Raw genomic sequence first — 21,577 nt, 5'->3', positions numbered from 1 at the left:
TTTTCTTTTATTTTTTTTGTGCGGGGAAAATTCCGCCATTTTCATTTGTTCAAATGCATTGCACCGCGCCATTCTTTTCCATATTTGTATTTTTTTTCTATTAAAATCTTTTTTTATTGAATTTTTTGGAATTTATTTTTAAGATAAATTTAGAAAAATAAAATAAAAAGAATAAAATATAATGCATTTAATTATTTAGTCAAATTTTATTGAATTACTACTTTTTAATAATAAATTTGAGTTCTTTTTTCACACTTTTTTTTATAAAAAGGAGTTTTTTTTCCACACAATTTAATAAAAAGGAGTTTTTTTCCACTCATTATAGGATAGATACAAACGATGCAATCTCAAAGAGTAAAAGAATACATATTTTAATAGAACTTCGCATGAATTAAGTTTGGAGATCGAAAAACTTTCTTCAATGAATAAAATCTGCAATAATTAAAAAGTATTTCCTGTCAAAAGATGATTTGACAACTCAGTTGAACTTGTTTTAGTTAAGTTAAAAAGTTAGTAGATATGAGTGAATGAGAAAAGAGTAACATAATATATCTAAATGGTTATAATCATTAATTTTATTATTAAACATATTGAAAATTTAAAAAGTTATTTATGTTTTGAAAATAATTTTTTTATTCTATTAAATCAACCTTTATATATATATATATATATATATATATATATATATATATATATATATATATATATATATATATATATATATATATATATATATATATATATATATATATATATATATATATATATATATATATATATATATATATATATATATATATATAATCCTTTCAAAATAAAATTCTTCCTATTTTTTTTATTTTTTTTAAAGTGAATATTTTAATAGATGTGTTTGAAATATTGTGTGAGATAAGGAAAAAAAATTCAACCTAGAGATAAAAGTATTGGAGATTTTTTTAATGCATTCTATATATTTTTTAGACACCACACGAAAATTCTAAAATGTCTCTAATTTTCGAAGATATATCTTCTCACGCATCTAATGCATATTCAGTCCAGATCATTATGAGTGATGTCCTATAAGTTGAGTTTTTTAATTCCGGAGATGCATCTTTGGGATATTTTCGTAGATACATTTCTAGAACGTCTGCACGTCAGTATTGGAAGCAGACACCAAAAATATGTAATTTGATAAAATGAAATTAACATTCATAACATAAAATAAGCATTACATAGACGATTTTAACATAAAATGCAACATTACACTTCAATATTCAGGTGGACGCTTCAACATCTTCAGAATATCTTCAACCTATTTTGGAATTGTCGCTTTTAACTCGAACGAAAATTTTGTTTCGAAACAGAAAAATGTATTTTACATAGCTTACATCTGCATCCGTCTTAAGCTCAAAGTTATTGAACTCAATCTTCCCTCCACTGTCAATCGACGGTGAACGGTACTCGATCTTCACAATTCTTCGATTGTCTCATTAAGGTAGGATATTATGGATTTCGTATTTAATATCTACAAGAGATGTATACTCGACGAGCTTAAAGTTTTGCCCGAGAGTTGCGTTGGAGAATGAGACATTTGCGACATATCAGTTGATTTTTATTTGTGTCATTTGAGACATTTTCAGTTTGTGTGAAATGAGAAACAAATGCACCTTAATTTATAGAAGTTGTAGATAATTATGGACCATTCAAAACCTGACATGCTAATTCCAGATATATATCTTCGGTTCCGTATCCTATTATCTTGTTCCGGATAATTATGGACCATTCAAAACCTGACATGCTAATTATGGAAACAAAACCTTTTTTTTCTCAAATGAACAAATGTTATTATGGGAAATATCAAAAATATATTAAGACACGGTATAACAAATTGAATAAAATACACTTCATTAATATTGAGACATAATTCTATACATTTATTTGTCTGGCTAAACACGAAATTAAAACGAATCGAAATATTTGTCACCAGCAAAATCTATGGGCGGTACCCCCTTTGATTTTTGTGCATTTGATTCTCTTTCAATGTTGCTCAATTTCTGGAACTCTTGCATCCTTTCCATAAAATGGTCAGACCATGTCTTACTCCGGTGAAGTATGTAGTATAAGGCATTCATGTTTCAAATAAACTTGAACGAAATGCTATAATTTTGAAAGTCACCCAATACACATAATACAATCATTTAGATTTTTAGGTGAGGTGACACGCAGTAGGAAAAAGGTTTCTAAAAACCTGCATCGTGTAAGATCAACACACACCTTATCGTACGCACATGCTATGAGGTGATCCATTTCAGGGAAGCACATTCATTTTGCCTCCGGTGTCGGTCCACTAAGGCAAGGAACAATAGACTCACAAAACAAGTGCATGATTATCTTCTCCTTTACCGAATAAAGACGAAACAACTTTATATCTACAATTACCATCCCCCTCAACATTGACGACCCGCACAATGTATTTGTGCATAAAAACCAGCATCTCATAAATGAATGGAATCTCTCTTATATAACTTTTCATTCGGTTAAAATATAGATATTCGATTTATCGTCTTTCATGTCACTATCATCAACAACCTTAAGCCTCTTCCAATGAGTGCAAACCACATCCAATCTTATTGGGCTACCAAGTTTCACCTTTTTTGCAATAACACAAGCACATGAGAGATAATATATTTTCACAATTGTGCATCCACACTTTGCGCTATCGGAGCCTACATTACCAACTTGTTTAGCCTCATGAAAAATATAATTCAAACTCGTTCGAGATATGTTGCCGACCAACTGAGATTAAAGATTGTTGCCTTTAAATATATGTTCAAAAACTGTGATGCTCCGACCAAATGATGTATGTATCTTATTATGCTGGTTATGAATCATTTAGTTCACGAAGTCTCAATCTCTAAACAAATCCCCCTGACTATTTCCCAACTAATTCTTCAATGTAGCATGGGTAAATTCAACTCGATTAGTTGTTGTATTTCCATGGTGTCTAATCTGATCAGTCCAAGCACAAACAATCTTCTCCTTCACCTGGTCAAGAATTGTGCTTTCAACATATTTCAACAAATCATGATATTTTTCGCAGACTTTTCTAAAATGCGTAACGGAATCGGCATATAATTTTTGTGTGGAAGAATTTACTATATGATTCCATGCATCCATTATTTTTTCCACAATCACACCCACCTTCACCATTTTTCCATCTTCGAACTCTATCTGTTTCATCCCAACCGTGGGTTTAACCCGACTTCTCACCCTATATGTTTCTTAGGCACCACACAAAAATTATAAAGTGCCTCCAGTTTCTGGAGATGTATCTCCGGACGCATCCCATGCACACTCAACACATGTCATTCCGAGTGACGCCCTATAAGTTGAGTTTTTTTAATTTCGAAGATGCATATCCGGGATAATTCAATAAAATATTCAAAAATATGTGCAAGTGCAACTTGAAATAAATGATCTTTACCTGAAATTGTAACTTCTTTTGCTCCCTTTGGTGTGATGAACTACAAGATTTGAAATTTGGAGTGAAAAAGTGGATTGAGAATGAAAGGGTTTTTTTGTGAGGATTTGTAAAGAAAAACAACAATGTTTGTGTGATCATGCAACTGTATATTTTATCAGATTATTTCGGAGATGTATCTCCACTTCCGCTTAAACTTTCGAAGATGCATCTCTGGAATTTCCGAAGAGCATCTCTGGAATTTCCACATTTTTGAAAGTCACCCAATACACATAATACGATCATTTGGATTTTGAGGTGGGACGGTGCATAGTGGAAAAAATGTTTCCGAGAAACCATATCTTATAAGATCAACACACACTCTATCATACAGACTTGTTATGATATGACCCATTTTAGGGAAGCGCGTCTATTTTGGTGTCGGTCCACTAATGCAAGGAACAAGAGACTCATAAATTGCATCAAAATTGTCTTTCTTTGTGTAATGTCGTATGTATGATTCTTTATGGATCCTTAGCTCATGGGTAAGTTGATGGCGGACAAGTGTGTGATTATATTATCATTTATCGAGTAAAGCTAAAACAACTCGAAAACCTTAGTTACCGTCACCCTCAACATTGACGTTTCGTTCGATGTATTTGTGCATAAAAACTAACATCTCGTTAATGAATGGATTTTTTTGTGGAGGAAGTGATTTTCTAATGCGAGCTCCTTTAAAAATAATTTTTTGAGATTTTGGAGTTTGTGAGTCTAGAAAGTTTTTGTCAATGTGTTCAAAATATGAAGGAGACGACGCCATTGAATTGCGATTCGATGTAGGCTTGACCTTCTTCGGAGCACCTTTTGTTTTTACCGGTTGAGATGGTGGTTTCAAGTTAGTTGCTTTCGGATAAGAAATCTTCCTCAATTGTTCTTTGATGTGGAGTTTCATATTGTCATTGGCTTTCAAAAATCTCTCTTGTATCACTTTCCATTCGGTCAATATAGAGATATTCAATTTACCGTGTTTCATGACACCATCATCATCAAACTTAAGTCTTTCCAGTTATTTCAAACTTCATCCATCCTCAACGGGTTACAAAGTTTCACCTTCTTTGCTATAAGATAAGCACATGGGATACCACAATTATGCAACCACACTTTACGCTATTGGAGCCTACGTTATCAACTCTTTTAGCTTCGTGAAAAATACAATTCAAACTTGCTCGAGATATATTGCCGACCAACTGAGAATAAAGATTGTTATCTTAACACGTGTTCCAAAACTGTGATGCTCTGACCAAATAATGTTTGTATCTTATTATGCTTGTTCTTGATCATTTGACTAACTGAGTCTCAATATCTACGCAAATCACCCTTACTATTTCCCAACCAATTCTTCAATGTAGCATGGGCAGACTCAACTCAATTTGCTATTGTATTCCCAAGGTGTCTAACCTAATCGGTCCATGCACAAACAATTTCTCTTTCACCTGGTCCAAAATTGTGCTTTCAACATATTTAAATAAATCTGGATATTTCTCGCAGACCTTTCTGAAATGTATAACATAATTGGCTAACTTTTCACACAAGTCATGGTCATGTAAACCACATATGACATTAAGTCTCCATTTATTATTTTCCAACATATAACAACGCAACTTAAAGGAACAGTCACATTGTCTTGAACCTGTGTCATCTCGTTTAAATTTCTGGATATGGGGTATATATTTCCCACTTCTTTCGCATGTCATTGTCAAAATTGCATCCTTTATATCCGAACCATTATCAGACATTCCAATTACCACTTCAAATCCCATTTTGGAGACCTCCATACGAATTTATTGAAGCATATGATCACAAAATTCAAACTCTTGCTCGTTTTTTAATTTGGTTGTCAACATCTACCTCCTTCACAATAAAATCTTTGGCATCCGGAGACATAACATATTTGAGGAAAACATCGGGGTGCATCATATCTAGTGGAAAAAATTACAATAAAAAACTTAAAAACTGCTAATACGATAAATATAGCTGAAAAAATGAGAACAAATGGATACCGGAAATGCATTTCTGGAAGAATTCATACAAACTTCGGAGATGTATCTTCGGATTAAACGCACATTTTTCAAACTAAAAATAATATTAATGTAAGCGACGGGGCTTGAAATAAATGATCTTTAATTGAAATTTCAGTTTTTTTTTCTCTCTCTCTCTCTCTCTTTGATGTGATGAAACACAAGAATGAAAATTTGGATCGATAATGAAAGGGTTTTTGGAAAGGGTTTGGAGTGGAAAACAAATATGAATTTGTGACCATGCAGGTGAAGGTTTTATCAACTTTTTCCAAAAATGCATCTGCGAAATATCTTACATGTAAAGAAGACAGAAGTTTCAAATTCTGCCACAAACCTCTATAGATTCATCTCCGAAATATCTAATAAGTTGCTCAAATATCAATATATTTGTTGAAAATACCCGAAGATGCATCTTCGGAATAAACTTTTGTTTTATTCCTGGATGACCCTCATTTGGTGCGTCATAAGGTGGTGTCTGGTGCGGCATGATATGCATCTTCGAAATTTGAGGACATTTCCAATTTTTCATATGATGTTTTTCCATTCATGAGATAAAAAATTCTCTTATTTTAAAGTAATATCTTAATTGGTATGTGTTAATTGAATTAAATTAAAATAAATTAACAATTTAAAATCCATTTTTTAACGACAATAGTCAATCCTAAGCATAGACAAGAAGACTCTTAGCACACGATCTCCAAATTGAAAGATCTCATTTTCACTATTCGGAGTGGAAACATATTATATTGCATGTTTAAACTACTGATAATTTAAAAAAAATATTATTTAAACTATTTAAAAATAAATATATATATATTGATTATTATTAATTGTTTAAACTATTAAAAAATAAAAGAAAATGAAATTTAAGAGAATTAGGGCCGACTCTTCACAACAACCATGTGTTTCCGCCCTCGGCCTATAATTCTAGGAGTCCAATTTTTTTAATTAATAAGCATAAGAAAATGCAATAATAAAAAAAAAAATAAGACACAAAAAATAGACAAAACCATTATATATATATATATATATATATATATATATATATATATATATATATAACTTTAATCAATTCATTTTAATACAATGTTAAAATAAATAAAACATTCAACTCATTTTTAACATAATTCATTCAAAATCAAAATTTATCTCCGCAAAATCAAATACACTGACATAAAAAATGTTGATTTAAATTTAATTTAAGATAGTTTAATTATAATTGATGTTTGAAGTTTTAACTTATAATTATGAAAAGTATTAAAATTAATATTATAAAAAAATAATAAATAAATAGATATTATAACAAATACAATAGATAAAATACCAACAATTAATATACAAAGTAACAATGATTCAAACAAAAATTAAATTAAAGCAAATTAGGTTGACTCTTCATAAGAGCAATATGTTTTCCCCACGCTCGAACTCAAATTCTAGGAGTCCAGTTTTTTTATTAATAGACATCAGAAAATGCTATAATAAAGAAAAACGAGAAAATCAGAATGATTCTAAAGTCAAAACAATTATAATTGATCATATATATATATATATATATATATATATATATATATATATATATATATATATATATATATATATATATATATATATATATATATATATATATATATATATATATATATATATTTTGTTGTGTTATTTTTAATTAATTAATATAAAATTATTTTAAATTAGAGAAGATTTTCAAATTGATTGGACCGATTTATTTATATATTAATATATACAAGTCGTATAAATCAACAATTTAAAAAAAAGATTTAAAGTTATTATATGGGTGTAGAACTTATTTATCTTCATATTAAAATAAACGTTTATACTCAAATTTTTTATCATTTCGTTTTAATACAATGTATTTAAACACAAAACATTCAATTCATTTTGAGCCTAATTCATTCAAAAATAATTTTTATCTCTGCAAAATCACATACACTCACATAAAATATATTTATTTAATTTAATTTTATATAGTTTTATTTGAATTGATTTTTGAAATTTCAACTTATAATTAGAAAAAATATTAAAATAAATATTATAAAAGTAAAATAAATAAATAGTTTTTATAAAAAATATAACAGATAAGATACCAAAAATTAATATACCAAAATTAAAATGATAAATATTATTACAAATAATAAATAATATTAAAAAAAAATACATCATACTAATATATATATACACGTTTCGTGTGGTGTCTTAATTTTATAGGTTTAATCTTAAAATTGGATTAATTTTATTTAAACACCTTTATATTTTTAATCATTTTAAATAAACTTATTTTTGTCATTCTTCCTTTGGGAACATTCGATTAAATTGAAACAATGCATATAGGATTAGGTTGACTCATGTGTAAGAATAATACTCACAAATCAATAAATAGTTTAGGTATTAAAAATATAGTAGCTAAAAAAAGTAAATTGTGTTATTATTCTAAAACAAAATAACACTCCAACGATATTAGTTTTGAAATTTTGGCATCTTTTCAAGACTCGCTTAAGAATCATGTTTTTTAAACTTATTTATTTAATTATATTTACGTATGTTTAATTGTTTAAATCAACTTGCATTTGGATGGTATTTAGTTTACATGGTTATTCTAAATATGGTGTTTAATGCATGATTGAGTAAGGGAAGTCCGTGACCCATTAGATTTTTCCTAATTTTTCCCTTTTGATGAATGATTGACGAATATGAGTTGATTTCTGTAATAGCATGAGTTATATCATTTATTATATGAATTTTGTGTACTGATTTATCATGATAATTGTGTGTTCTTGTTAGTGAAAATGATATGAATTGATGCTTATGTGTGCATTTGGGTGGTGTTTAGATGGTTACTCTAGATATGATGTCGAATGCATGATTGGGTAGGGTAAGGCCTGGTGCAAACAATTATAATATGGTGCAATCGATTGTCACAGAAATAAGTGTCGCTACTGACTTTGTAAAAATCACACTTCCAGGCATTTCAATCGATTGCATTCCCCTGCAATCGATTGCATTGCTTATTTTTTCACTTTTTAAAGGCATGCAATCGATTACACTGCTTATTTTTTTCAAAATTCCAGTTTCTCTCATACGATCTTCATCCTTCTTATCTCAAAACCCTCATACATAATTCCAAATTATTTCACACAAATTTAATAAACTCAAACATGATTTTTAACGGTGAACCATACTAGCATAATCATTAACATATAAATCACATATTTCACCATAATTCCTAACAATTTCATCATTAATTTCAACAAAAAAAATTCTTATCATCATGAACAAAACTCAAGCTTTCACACCCTTATAAATGGCAAAACATCATACATATATGTTCGCGGTTGTTCAAACATTGACTCAATCATAACGACACCTATAAACACAAAATCAACAAATAATTTTCAGAAAATTCATCATATAATAAGTCATCACAAGAAAGTCTAGAACCCTTATGAGATTAAGTACTTCTCATTACTACCCCATCAAACAATACATCTAGATTGAATGCCCTTTCTCCCCTTAATCGATAAATTAGCTAGTGTACTAATCTTTCAATGTAGTAATAAGTGAAATTTTCCCAAATATCGATCTCAAGAACTGCTTGACAATACATAGTTCGTGTTTTATCTTAGTTAAAAAAAGTCTGGGGGGGTTTAGATTATTTGTTTGAACAATTGAAAATAAAATGCAATAGAAGGTAAAAACAACAGTTTAACATATTAAAAGATATTATGAGTAAACATGCTAGGAAAACTGTGTGATTGGATTCATCAACAACAATAAATTAACCTTGCAACAACTTAATTCAATAACATTGACTACCGATTCTTAAGAGTGTTAACTCCTAAGTCCTTAGTGAGAAAATCTTTAATCGTTCAAATTAATACTTATGTCCATAGTGAATTACATATGCAATTAAGCAGTATTATTATCAAGAATATTCCGGTTTCCACTAGGTATCCCTAGGCCTAAGTGATATCTACTATGAATTATTCACAATTAAACATTAACAATGGTTGTCAAACCTATATATTAATCACAAATCAGACTCAATTTTTTCTAAAGAGCAAGCATTAAGCACAAATTACAAATAAGTCACATATCATAAAATCAAAGTTATTACAAGGTAAAAATCTAAAATTGTATCATAAATCCGAATCAGGGACACCCCCTAGCATCGAGGGGCTTAACTACTTATAATAATAAAGGAAAACATCAAAAAGAATGTAGAAATTATAAATTAATGGAAGAAAAGAGGTCTTCAATCATAAAAGGTCACGAAAATCTTAATCCACCATGAATTCTCTAGTGCTTCAACCTTCAAAACATGTTCTCTATACTCCAAAATCGTCTCACCCTTAGAAATTCGCGTTTTTCAGTTAAAATAGACAAATTTGAGCTTTTTTCAGATTTGGGTCACTCATACGTGTATGGCCTCCTCCCATATGCGTATGACTTCTTTTCACACCTACTCATACGCATATGGCCCACAGTAGGGTGTATGGCCCAATTGGAGCTGTACACATAAGGCTTCTGATGCGCACGATGACTTGACTTAGCTGGTCTTATACGCGTATGGGTCTTCCCATACGCGTATGAGCAAAGACTTGTTTTTCACCCCTCCCACTGGTACGCGTATGCTGGGGGGTGGAGCTGAGTGGCCATACGCGTATGAGAGGCCTCGTACACGTATGGGCATGAAACATGCTTTTTCTCCTTTTCTTTTCCTTCTTATGCATTTGTCTTCCAGTTTCTTCTCTGATCCAACTTTTCTTAATCTTTTGGCCCTGTAAACATATCAAACACTACCTCAAGCGTAGGAAATATCTCAGAATTATTGAAACACTAGCAAATCAAACTTTTGTAAAACTCTAAAGAAATCTCTTAAACTACTGCCCAAACTCCTAGTAATTCACCTGCTTTTGACATTCAAATGATATCAAAACTAACATAAATGGTGATTGATCACCTCCTTACCTTAGATTTCTGGCATTGAAGATGAATCAAATAACTTATATGGCTTCCCTCATCAAAACCCTAGTTTTCGCTCTTCTCCCTTTTTCTCCAACTTCAGTTTTTCATGTATTGTAAACTCTCTTAATTCACACTCTTCTCTATTTTAAAAAAATAGTTTAATCTTCCCATTTAGACTTTTCCCTCATTGTCCCCAAGTTATTCTCTAAATTATCATCATGCCCCAATTGGCTCTAATTTTATTAATAAAAATAATTCTAATAATATTCTCCTTTTCTCCTCACTATTTCTACTCTTCTATTTTATTCCAACCAATTAAATAAAATAGATATAGACTAATTATTAAATATTCTCATTATCCTAATTAAATAAATAAAATAACTAAACTCCATTATTAAACTAAAATGCTCATATTCTAATTATTTTCTAATCATCCTACCAATCATCTGTTTCTCACCACACCATACCAATACCATTACACCTCCAATGTCATATAATCATATAATTCATCTTAATTCACACCAAAGTCAAATAATTAAATAATATAATTCCAAAGGATTCAATTAACTAATTTAATTGAATTTCGGGGTGTTACAGAATCCATGAAGGAAAAAATCAAGGAAATTGAGAAGAACAAAACATTGATACATAAGCTAGTCAGCAAAAGACAATTTGATGTGAGTTGTGTGTATCAGATCAAAATGAGGTCAACTGGTGAAACTGTTAAGTATAAAGTAAGGCTATTGGCAAAAGGTTTTTTTTCTTCCAGAGACCTAGTTTGAATTTCAATGATCTTTACACCAATTGTAAGACTTTAAACAATAAAAATAGTTGTTAAAAGGTAGTTTTAGAGGTTAATCCATGCAACAACTGGATGCAAAATCACATTTCTTTAATGGATATTTAGAATAAGAATTTTATGGGAAATAGCCACATGGTTTTGAACTAAAAGGCCAAGAAAAAAGCGGTTAAGATTAAGAAAGACTGATAAGGAATGTGTTAATTCTTGTACTTTTATGATGTCTAAATTGATGAGGAAATCCCTCATTGGTAAACTAGTTTGGTGCAGATATACCTACGTTTGGAGGGTTTTAACCCATGAAAGGAATTTCACTCTGAATAGTAAAAGTACAAATTGGTATTAGATGAACTCTTCTAGTTCAATGTCTTTTTTCTTAATACTACCCGTGAATTTCTATTTATGACTCTCCCTAAATATGAGACTCCTCTCACTTTCTCTAAAAAAATATCCCTAGTGTTGGAAAAATTACAAAATGTTGAAATGATGAAACTATTACAACTCAATAAACCAAACTTAATTCCTTTGGATATGAATAATTCAAATGAATAGAGTTTTACAAGATAAACATACGAAAACACAAAGACTCAAGAAATACAAAACTCCTTGCAATATCTCTCAAGGTATGATGAGTCTTCTGTTATGGAGAGTGTCTCCTTAAATAGCATAACAATCAATTGCAGCTTGTGTTTAGGGTTTAGAATACATACGGCTGAAGAAACTCCAAAAATCGCATTTTCAATATATGAGTTAATTTAATTTGCAATATATCTTAAATTAAATCCCTATCAATATGATTTTGTCTTGATCTTTGATCTTTTTAGGAATTACTTTCAAATCCCAAATAGCGAATAAACTCACAGATAAATATGGAAACAAATCAGGTGCTTGATTATGATACACCGCGACAACTTCTAAGGCAGAATGTTCCACGGTGTGTGGAAAATCTTTCTCCACATCTTTGCCTCCTACTTTAAGCGCATAGATACAAAATGTCTCAACACAATGTCATGACATATTTCATAACATACTGTCTATAAAAATATGTCAATCACTTGTAACAACAATTTCTTTTAAATTACCAAATTAATATTTGTTGGATGAAAAATAAATAGTTGATAGAAAAATATTAAAGAAATTTTTTACGAACAAAAATATTGATTACATTCAATTAATTACTTAAATATCTCATTGTTTTAATTGACCCTTATTTTTCTATTCATTATTTTCTATTTTAAATTTGTTTATTCCCTCGGTTAGATTGCCCAACCAAAGGGAAATATCATTTGCATGAATTTCTCATAATACGACGCTTTTCTATTTTTTTTTAATTTATCTATTCCCTCAATTGACGCTAATACCCAACGTGAAAGATGTTTTGCATGTAATAATTCATATAACTGGACTCTAACTTTTCATTTACCTTTCAACACTCGTTTCATTTTCATTCTTCTGCAAAACAAAATGCCCTAACATATTTCTCATAAAAAACTAACCCTAGGAGATTTTCATCTTTATCAAAATGACCTAACATATTTCTAAACACATATTTCCTCATCATTTTCGAAACATCATCTCTTCTAACGCACATACGTGTTCAAACATCAACTCTTCTAACACACATATGTTTCCTCTTTTTGAACGCCATTGAACGAATTTTGAAACAAATGAAAGACAACCAAACTTGAACGAAACTTCCTCAATCATTGTCGCACCTTCTTCATCATATATTTAGTACGTAACTCACTTTATCCATGTACATAACTTAGAAATGTTGGTTTTTGTTGTTGAGAGAATTTATTCTGATCATGTTGAAAAAAAATGGAAATAGGGTTTTCCATTTTATTGTTGTTGTTGACAAAATTTCATTTGGTAGAGTAGTGTCATACCCTAAATTTTGCCCTACCCTAAATTTTGCCCTGCCTAAAGACATTCATTTACATTTCAAGCATATCTATTTATCAATTCGCATCCATTCATTGACATAAATTATTCCATTTTTTAATTTTTAATTTCATTTTAATACATTTATTTGCATAATTTTCATTAGAATTTTTTCTTTTTCTTTCTATTTACCAATTCACATAAAGAATAGGATCTTCATCATAAGATTCATATTTATAATAAGATTTTCATTTACCATGTCATTCATACATTTGTTTTTCATAAGTTTTCTATTTAACTTTAATTATTTAGAGTTATATTTTTGCATTCTCAAAAATTAGGTTCTAATGGTCTTGTCATGGTATTGTTCTGAGGTTATAGCAAGAGATTTTTTATGTTGAGTAGTAGTAATAATAATAATTAAAGTTTGTTAAAAAAAATTATTATTTTGATTCTCTTAATTGGATTTAAGTAAAATATTTGGTCACATTTTGTAAATAAATGTCATTGCTCTATCTTAAAATTCAAAAAAATAGTTATATTTAATTTTATTTATCTTCTATAGAAAAAATTCAGAAAATATAAAAATCAGTTTTTACATTATAATAAGGTATAATTTTTTTTACAGTAACAAATTACATTTAAAAAAAGAAAAGTATGGAACCCATTTTTCCGCTCATCAACCTTAGTGTCAACTTGGACAAGTGACTTGGAGCAGAATTTTTGTCCTATTGCAACAGAAAAATAATATCAAGTTAGCATCAATTGGAAAAGAATACAAAGGCAAACAGAAACCAAGCAGAAAAGCGAATAGCAGTACATTAATTTTTAAGACAAAGCATGAATTTTCACGAATTTTCACTAAAATGTTAAGGCAGTGCCTGTCCTCTTAGAAAGAATTTTGGAACCCACTACCAATTGCATAAATTTGACAGCAAGGACCAATCGTTACCTCTGTGCTAACCCTAGAAAATCACAGTATAAAAAGGATCTTTTTTTTGAAATGAGGAGGCTGGAAAAAAATTATTCTCAACAATCCATTCAGTTCACACACATAAATAACCGAACTCAAAATCATCCATTCATTATAATCCAGCAAAGCAGAAGAAAGGCCACAAAGCAGAAGTGAAAGGGAGACCGAAAATAGGATAGTCATAAGCAATAAAAGGTAAGGAGAAATCGATTTACCTGGAACTCCCTATGAGTCTTTTTATTTCCGCTTTTGTTTTTGTTTATATGCTTGCATCATAACTTGGTAACATCCATGGCGGAACAAACAAATATCGGTTGAAGCAGTGAGGCTAGAGCAGTCGAGTTTGTGGGTAGAAGGTCGGACGCCGCTGCGAGCGTGTGGGCGGCCAAAGTCGCACTCGCTGTCGCGGATTCTAAGGAGGGACCGCATAAGAGTGAAGCGGAGAATAGAGGCCCTCGCCGTCGCGGATTCTAGGGCAGGACCGCGTGAGAGTGAAGCGGAAAAGAGGGGCGAGACATCTCCGTGTGAAACGAGTCGGACGATGTCGTGAGCACCATAGTAGGAAAAACTTATGTGGCCTTTAGTTTCTTTGCATTACGTGAAGAGGAAGTTCAGGCAATGGGGGCGGCCGTTTGGCCATATTCCCCTAGGGTTTCGTTTGCTCCCCTTTAAGTTGCAAAGGCAAATCGGGTCAGGAAAGGGTCTGACCCAATCTTGGCCCAATTCCTTTTTTTTTATTTTAAAATTTCAGTTAGTTTTTGGGTCATATATTAACCAGTTTGATGATTTCATAATATAAGTCTTTGTCTTGTTGGTAAGGGTGTTGGTGGTTAGACTTTGGGGTAAGGGTTCAATCCTTGGTAATGGTAGATTTTGAATTCACTATTTTTTTTATATATAATCGCCATCCTTTATTTTATTTTATTTTCGTAACTTTTTGATTTAATTTAATCATTTTGTATCCTCTATTTAAATCAAATTATTTTAAAACGCTTGTTGATTTTATTTTAATTTTTAATTTTTAAGTGTGTGAATAAATTTTTTGTTGATTTTATTTTATTTTCATTTTAAGTTTTAAGTGTGTGAGTAAAAAACTTATTTATTTATGCATTCATTTATACTCGACTTATTTTGGCATCTTTTTATATCAAGTCTTTTTGAGTATATCCATTCAACTTTCTTTGATTTCAAACTTCCATACTTCGATCATTTTAATCTCAAATCTTTACATTAGCCTTTTCTTTTAAATCTTTCTCAAGTGAATCTGAAGAAAAAGATTACCCTGGATGGAATATCCAGTCGTAATCCCGAATATTAAGCCCAAGTTGTAAGAGCTTGTAAGCCCTATGTATTCGTCTTCTCTTCAAAACACTTGTAATTATTCAAACTTATTTTCTCAATAAAATCTGAAGAAAAAGATTACCCTGGATGAGATATCCAGTCGTAATCCTGAATATTAGGCACAAGTTGTAAGAGCTTGCAAGCCATAAGTGTTCATCTTCCCTCCAAAACACTCGTAAATATTCGAACCATTTCCTTAAGCAACTCGTAAATATTCGAACCATTTCCTTAAGCAAATTTGGAAGAAAAAGATTACCTGGGTGAAATATCTAGACGTAGTCCCGAGTATTAGACCCAAGCTGTAAGAGCTTGCAAGTCATAAGTACTCGTCTTTCAAACTCCAAAATACTTAATTCCTATCTTAACCCCTTTCAATAAAGATGGAAATGGAACATGGTGGATACCGTGCACTCCTGAGATTAAGATTCGAGGTGGATGCCTCGCCTATCTTGACTCTCGCCGTCATTGTCAATGTGGTTTCTTCAAACCCATTTCTCAATCAAATTCAAAACACTTAATCTTTATTAAACACTTTTGCCAATAAAGATGGAAATGGAACATGGTGGATACCGTGCACTCCTGAGACTAGGATTCGAGATGGATATCTCGCTCATCCAAGTTCTCGTCATTACTCAAAAATACATCCAACCAATCAAACTCTTTCTCGCTGCCGTGCGATTGATCAGAAAACCCTTTTCATAAACGAAAGACATCTTGTCTTAAGATGATGCAAAATAATGTTTCGGCCATAATTGTTGAGTTGAGATAAGTGACGTTTTTCCGAATGTTGATTTGTAAATCCATTCGATGTGTGGTATACGTCCGCTCCTCATCTGTTTTGGGTAAAACAATGTCTTCGTCGATTAATACAATATAGCTTTCGCTAAAATCGACCAACAAACAAACATTTTCAACCCAGAACTACGTAAGCCTTGAGTTCTCTATTGAGATACGTAGGAGCAGGATTGCGAAATCTTGTCAGGCCCACTAATAAAAAACTTAGGTTTAGTCCTTCGTTAAAAATCCAAAAATATTCTCCTCTCACCCTTTCTTTCTTTCCCACCTAATAACTCGAGAAGCCTAACATTTCTAAGCTAACAATAACGCACACAACTAACCTAATGGTTCCCGTTGAGTACAACGGACGTGAGGGGTGCTAATACCTTCCCCCTGCATAATCGACTCTCGAACCCTGATTTGGTTGCGACGACCATAATCATTGTCGTTCTTTCTTGAGTTTTATCGATATTTCCCCTTTCCTTTTTAGGAATAAATAAAGTTCGGTGGCGACTCTATTTAGTCCATCATGCGAGCGTGCGGTTGCGCTTCGCTAAGTCGTGCTCTCATTTTTCGAGGTGCGACAAGTAGTATAGTTGATATACATGAGTTAAGTAAAATAGATTTTGTTGGTATTGTGTCAAGTTAAATGTTATGTGTTATTATTATGAAGTGCTCTTAGAAAATGTTGATTTGGTGTTAAATAAATTGTATCAAATATACCATGAATCTCACATTAGGTGTCTTTGTTGATTTGTGTTAAGTAAAATGTTTATTATCAATGTTATTTAATCAGAGATGGGTAATTCGACCAACACCACTCCTATAACATCCACCTCTCATACAACTACCTATACTAAGACTAAAAGTACAAGAATTCTATATGTGCCACGATGATGAGGAAGTTGTCAAAATCCCACCAAAGGGGTATTAGGTACCCGATTGATTTTTGCGTAAGAACTTATAAGGTTTATGGTGAAAGTGATGAGAATTTTAAGAGTTGCGAGGCAATACTTGGTAGAAGCAAAGTCAACATTTTGATAGATCATTGGAGCGATGTTTCTGGTGAATTTAAAACAAGTATATGGACTGATATTGGGGTATTTATTTTAAATTTAACGATTTATTTTACAAGTGTATATGACCATTCGTTTTTTTGTTTAATACTAATACCAACTTTATTATATAAATGTAGGAAGTGTTTATTGTTCCAGACGATGATAAGCTGACAAAGAAATGAATTTAATATGTTGGTAAGCATTGCAAGGACTTTAAGACACAACTCACAAGAGATTATATTTCACATCCAAAGCTTAACTTAAAGCCTCCATATAAGATGTATAAATTATTCTGGGAAGGATATTTGGGAGAAGTTTGGCAAGTCTCACAACACTTCTAAATTCATGGTTGAGAGCCAAAGAGGAAAGGAGAATATGGCAAGAAATATGCATCCACATAGATTGTCTCATGAAGGATATGATAAACTGGAACATATAATGATTAATGAAAAAAGAAAACAAAGAGAACTAGAGTTGGGTGATCCTCCTAAAAGTCTTGACTGTAATCCATCTCCACCATCACAACATGAGAAATGTAATAGAGCACGTCGAAGACCAGGAGGCGAGTTCACATCAGACTGATTAGAGGCTACACGTGAAGTTATTGAAAAGATTGTAAGTAGATACTTTTTTCAACATTACTTATTTTAGTTAATTCAATTAGGTAAATATGACCTTTTATTTGTGTTGTAAGATTTGATGGTTGAAAAATCCAATTATAGTATCTTTGTTCCACAACTACTTCAACTTCATGTTATATTGATAGAAGCGATTGGAATAGAGGAGCATGGTGGGCATGTCTGTGATCTTGGAAGAGGCGTTGACTTGAGGATATTTTTGGATCATCGCCAAAGAATAACGAAGTAATGCATAAAAAAGAAATTAAAGAGTTGGTTGATCAAAGTGTGGATGAGAGGATATAATAAAAGTTAGAAAAGAGCGAGAAATGGTGACTCAAAAGGTGCGGGAGAGTGTGGCTCAAGAGGAATATAAGAGGGTGACTCAGGAGGAGTGAGAAAGGTTACATCTGGAGGAGCAGTAGAGGTTGATCCAGCAGGAGGTGCGGGATGGGGTGCATTAGGAGGAGCGAGAAAGGTTAATCTAGGAGGTGTGGGAGAAGGTGCATCATGAGGAGCGTGAGAGGTTGATCCAAGAGGTGCCAGAAAGGTTGATCAACGAGAAGCAAGAGATGATGCATTAGGAGGAGCGAGAGAAATTGACTGAGGAGGAGAGAGATTGACCAAAGAGATGTAGGAGAAGTGAACTTGTGACGTGATTGAGGTAAGTATAAGTTTGGTTTAAAATATTGTTGTGTATTATTGTTATTTTGTATATTTAAATTCATGTATTTTGTTGTTGTTGTTGTTTTTATGATGCAGTAATTAAAACTAATGGGTATACTCATTCACCCAAATTTAAATAAGTTAGACATAAATGAGAAAATTGTTTGCGGTGGCACAAGCACGAAAGATAGTTATTCTGCCTCCAACACAATATTGACACCACAATACTTCTACCAGATAACATGCTAAGACTATCAATGGTGGTAGAGAAGATGTGATACATCTTACATATGATATTAGAACATGAATCAAGTCAATCTTATATAATTGAAAAAAGTTATATTTTGGATATTTTGCAAGGTACAAGTTGACTAGACATAACCATACTACACTTATGGTGCACATAACTACATATTTATTGGTGATTTCAATTTATATTCATTACTCTTAAATACTTCTAATGTCAAGAATCACATCAAAATTTGACTTTGGTGTTAACATTTAGGTAGATGCGTCTGATGTGTGCAAAAAGAGACTTAACAAAGTATTTTCTTAGCCTCATTCAATATTCAATTTCAATAACATGCAATAATTACTGTCCAGGTGTACATACAAAATAAGTTAGTTCAGAAGATATGATAATGTTACCTAGGACCCTTTTCTATTCGTAAGTATATATGAGTTTGTGTTTTCTTTTAAAAATCAATTTTATACACATTATTAACTATTATGTTTATTTATGCAATAGGTATTGACAACTAATTATTATATATCCCAAGCAAAATAGTGTAAATCAGCTACGCTCGTTACACTATAATCTTAATTCAACGATGAAAGATGTTTTGACCGCTTAAGTGGAATTATTTGTAATACTTAAATTTTATCTTTAATTCTGAATAATTTTTAGTCATGTTTAATTTTTTCCAATATACATAGCTATGGAGGGATATAATTTTATGACTCGTAATGTAAGGAATAGAAAATAAAAGTTCTTTTCCCAAAAATAAATATTACTTTTCCTTTTTGACATTCTTTTATTTTTGTTAATGTATTACTTATTCTTTATGTGTATTAATAACTATACAAAAATTATTTGTAATCGCGGAAACAACCGAACGCATATTCTTGTGGATAATATATTATGAAACAAATGTCGCATATTGACGCATTTGTGGTTTATGGACTAAGATATTCACTTTATCCGTATGCATGTAATTTATTTATATTAGATGTTAACTTAATATTGTTGTTGTTAACTAGTAAAAAATTTATGTTAAGAGGTTTATGTTGTTGTGGAGATTGGATCTTCAATGCTGTTGTTGTTGTAGGGTCATCCTAATTTAATTTTTGTTCAAATTATATGTGTTTAAAGAACCAACGTCATTCAAATAAGAAGATATAAATAACATCCCTTCATATTGGGCCGATCCTTTCCTATCATTTTATGAACCTCAACAACATTTATTTCTCTTGTTTGCCATAAACAATGTGTATAGGTTCTATTGGTTTACCATTTTGGATATGGGTTCTATTAGTATATATCAATATTCATATGAAACAGTACAGTGGAAAAGCAAATTGCAATAATGTTCATATGGAGAAAATGGAAAACCAGAAACATTCAAGAAGAAGAAGAAGAAGATAACAGAAATGAAGAAGAAGAAGATAACAGAAAGTTGTTATTGGAAAACTAACTCTGTAAAACAGAAAGTGATTGGCTATTTATATTACATTGTCCACTATGTAAGGATAAAAGGAAAAGCCTATAAATATATTTACATGTGATAAGCTAAATATCAGCTAACAGCCCCCCTCAAGTTGGGCAGTGGATGGTAAAAACTCCCAACTTGACCAAACTGCTCTTCAAGGATGGTGAATGAAGAGGTTTAGTAAAAATGTCTGCCAACTGGTTATGTGTACAAATAGGAAGAAGATGGATAAGTTTTGAATTGATCTTTTCCCGTATAACGTGACAGTCCAATTCAACGTGTTTGCTACGTTCATGAAACGTAGGATTATGCGCCAAGTAAATGGCAGACTTGCTATCACAAAACACAGATGCAGGCTGCTCAAATTGAACCAGGAAATCTTGAAATAAGAAATGTAACCATTGTAATTCACAAGTGATAGAAGCTAACGCACGATACTCGGCCTCAGTGGAAGAACGAGAAACTGTGTGTTGCTCTTTGGATTTCTAGCATAATAAAGAGGAGCCAAACATAACACAGTATCCAGTGACTGATTTCCTGGTATCAGGGCATCTAGCCCAGTCAGAATCAGCAAAGCCAAAAAGTTGTAATTTGTTGTTGGAGGAGAAGAAAATGCCTTTGGCTGGGACAGATTTGAGATACCTGAGAATTTGAATGGCAACCTGATAATGAGGAGCACGTGGCTTGGATACATATTGACTCACATGTTGTACAGCAAATGCAATGTCAGGGCGGGAGTTGGTGAGATAAATCAACCTGCCAATTAACCTTCTATATACAGAAGGATCCTCTAAAACATTGCCTTCATCAGCTGACAATTTCAAGGTTGGGTTGAAAGGAACTGCAGAAGGTTTTGCTGCCAAGAGACCTGCATCTTCCAAGAGTTCAAGAGCATATTTTCTTTGATTAAGAAAAATGCCAGTAGGGGATCTAGCAATCTAAAATCCTAAAAAGAAACGTAGTTGACCAAGGTCTTTAATTCGAAATTTTTGATCCAAGAGGTGCTTGACTTATTGAATTTCAGATAAGGAATTACCTGCCAATACCACATCATCTACATAAACCAATAGTGCAGTAAATTCATGTTTGAATTTCTTAATATAAAGTGAATGGTCAGCCTGAGATTGTGTGTATCCAAGAGAAATAAGAAAAGTGGATAGTTTGGAATACCATTGCCTGCTGGCCTGTTTGAGGCCATATAAGGACTTCTGCAGTTTGCATACCTTAGATTCACCATATCCAGATAAACCAGG

At 31.6% G+C, this 21,577-nt stretch overlaps 2 long non-coding RNA genes across 2 annotated transcripts; one reads left to right on the top strand and one right to left on the bottom strand.

Annotated features, from left to right (window-relative positions):
• Positions 1 to 13,763: 13,763 nt before the first annotated feature.
• On the bottom strand, positions 13,764 to 14,910 carry LOC127076873 (uncharacterized). Its single transcript, XR_007786904.1, has 2 exons — positions 14,372 to 14,910; positions 13,764 to 13,911 (listed from the first exon to the last, which is right to left on the bottom strand). It is a non-coding gene; the product is annotated as an uncharacterized LOC127076873 (long non-coding RNA).
• Positions 13,918 to 19,455, top strand: LOC127076874 (uncharacterized). Its single transcript, XR_007786905.1, has 3 exons — positions 13,918 to 14,351; positions 17,470 to 17,947; positions 18,099 to 19,455. It is a non-coding gene; the product is annotated as an uncharacterized LOC127076874 (long non-coding RNA).
• The last annotated feature ends 2,122 nt before the right edge of the window (positions 19,456 to 21,577 follow it).

This window comes from Lathyrus oleraceus, chromosome 4 (genome assembly GCF_024323335.1).
Source record: "Lathyrus oleraceus cultivar Zhongwan6 chromosome 4, CAAS_Psat_ZW6_1.0, whole genome shotgun sequence".
Taxonomy (NCBI): Eukaryota; Viridiplantae; Streptophyta; class Magnoliopsida; order Fabales; family Fabaceae; genus Lathyrus; species Lathyrus oleraceus.
The sequence above is the reverse complement of the archived record's forward strand: the minus strand, read 5'-3'. Positions and strand labels throughout refer to the sequence as shown.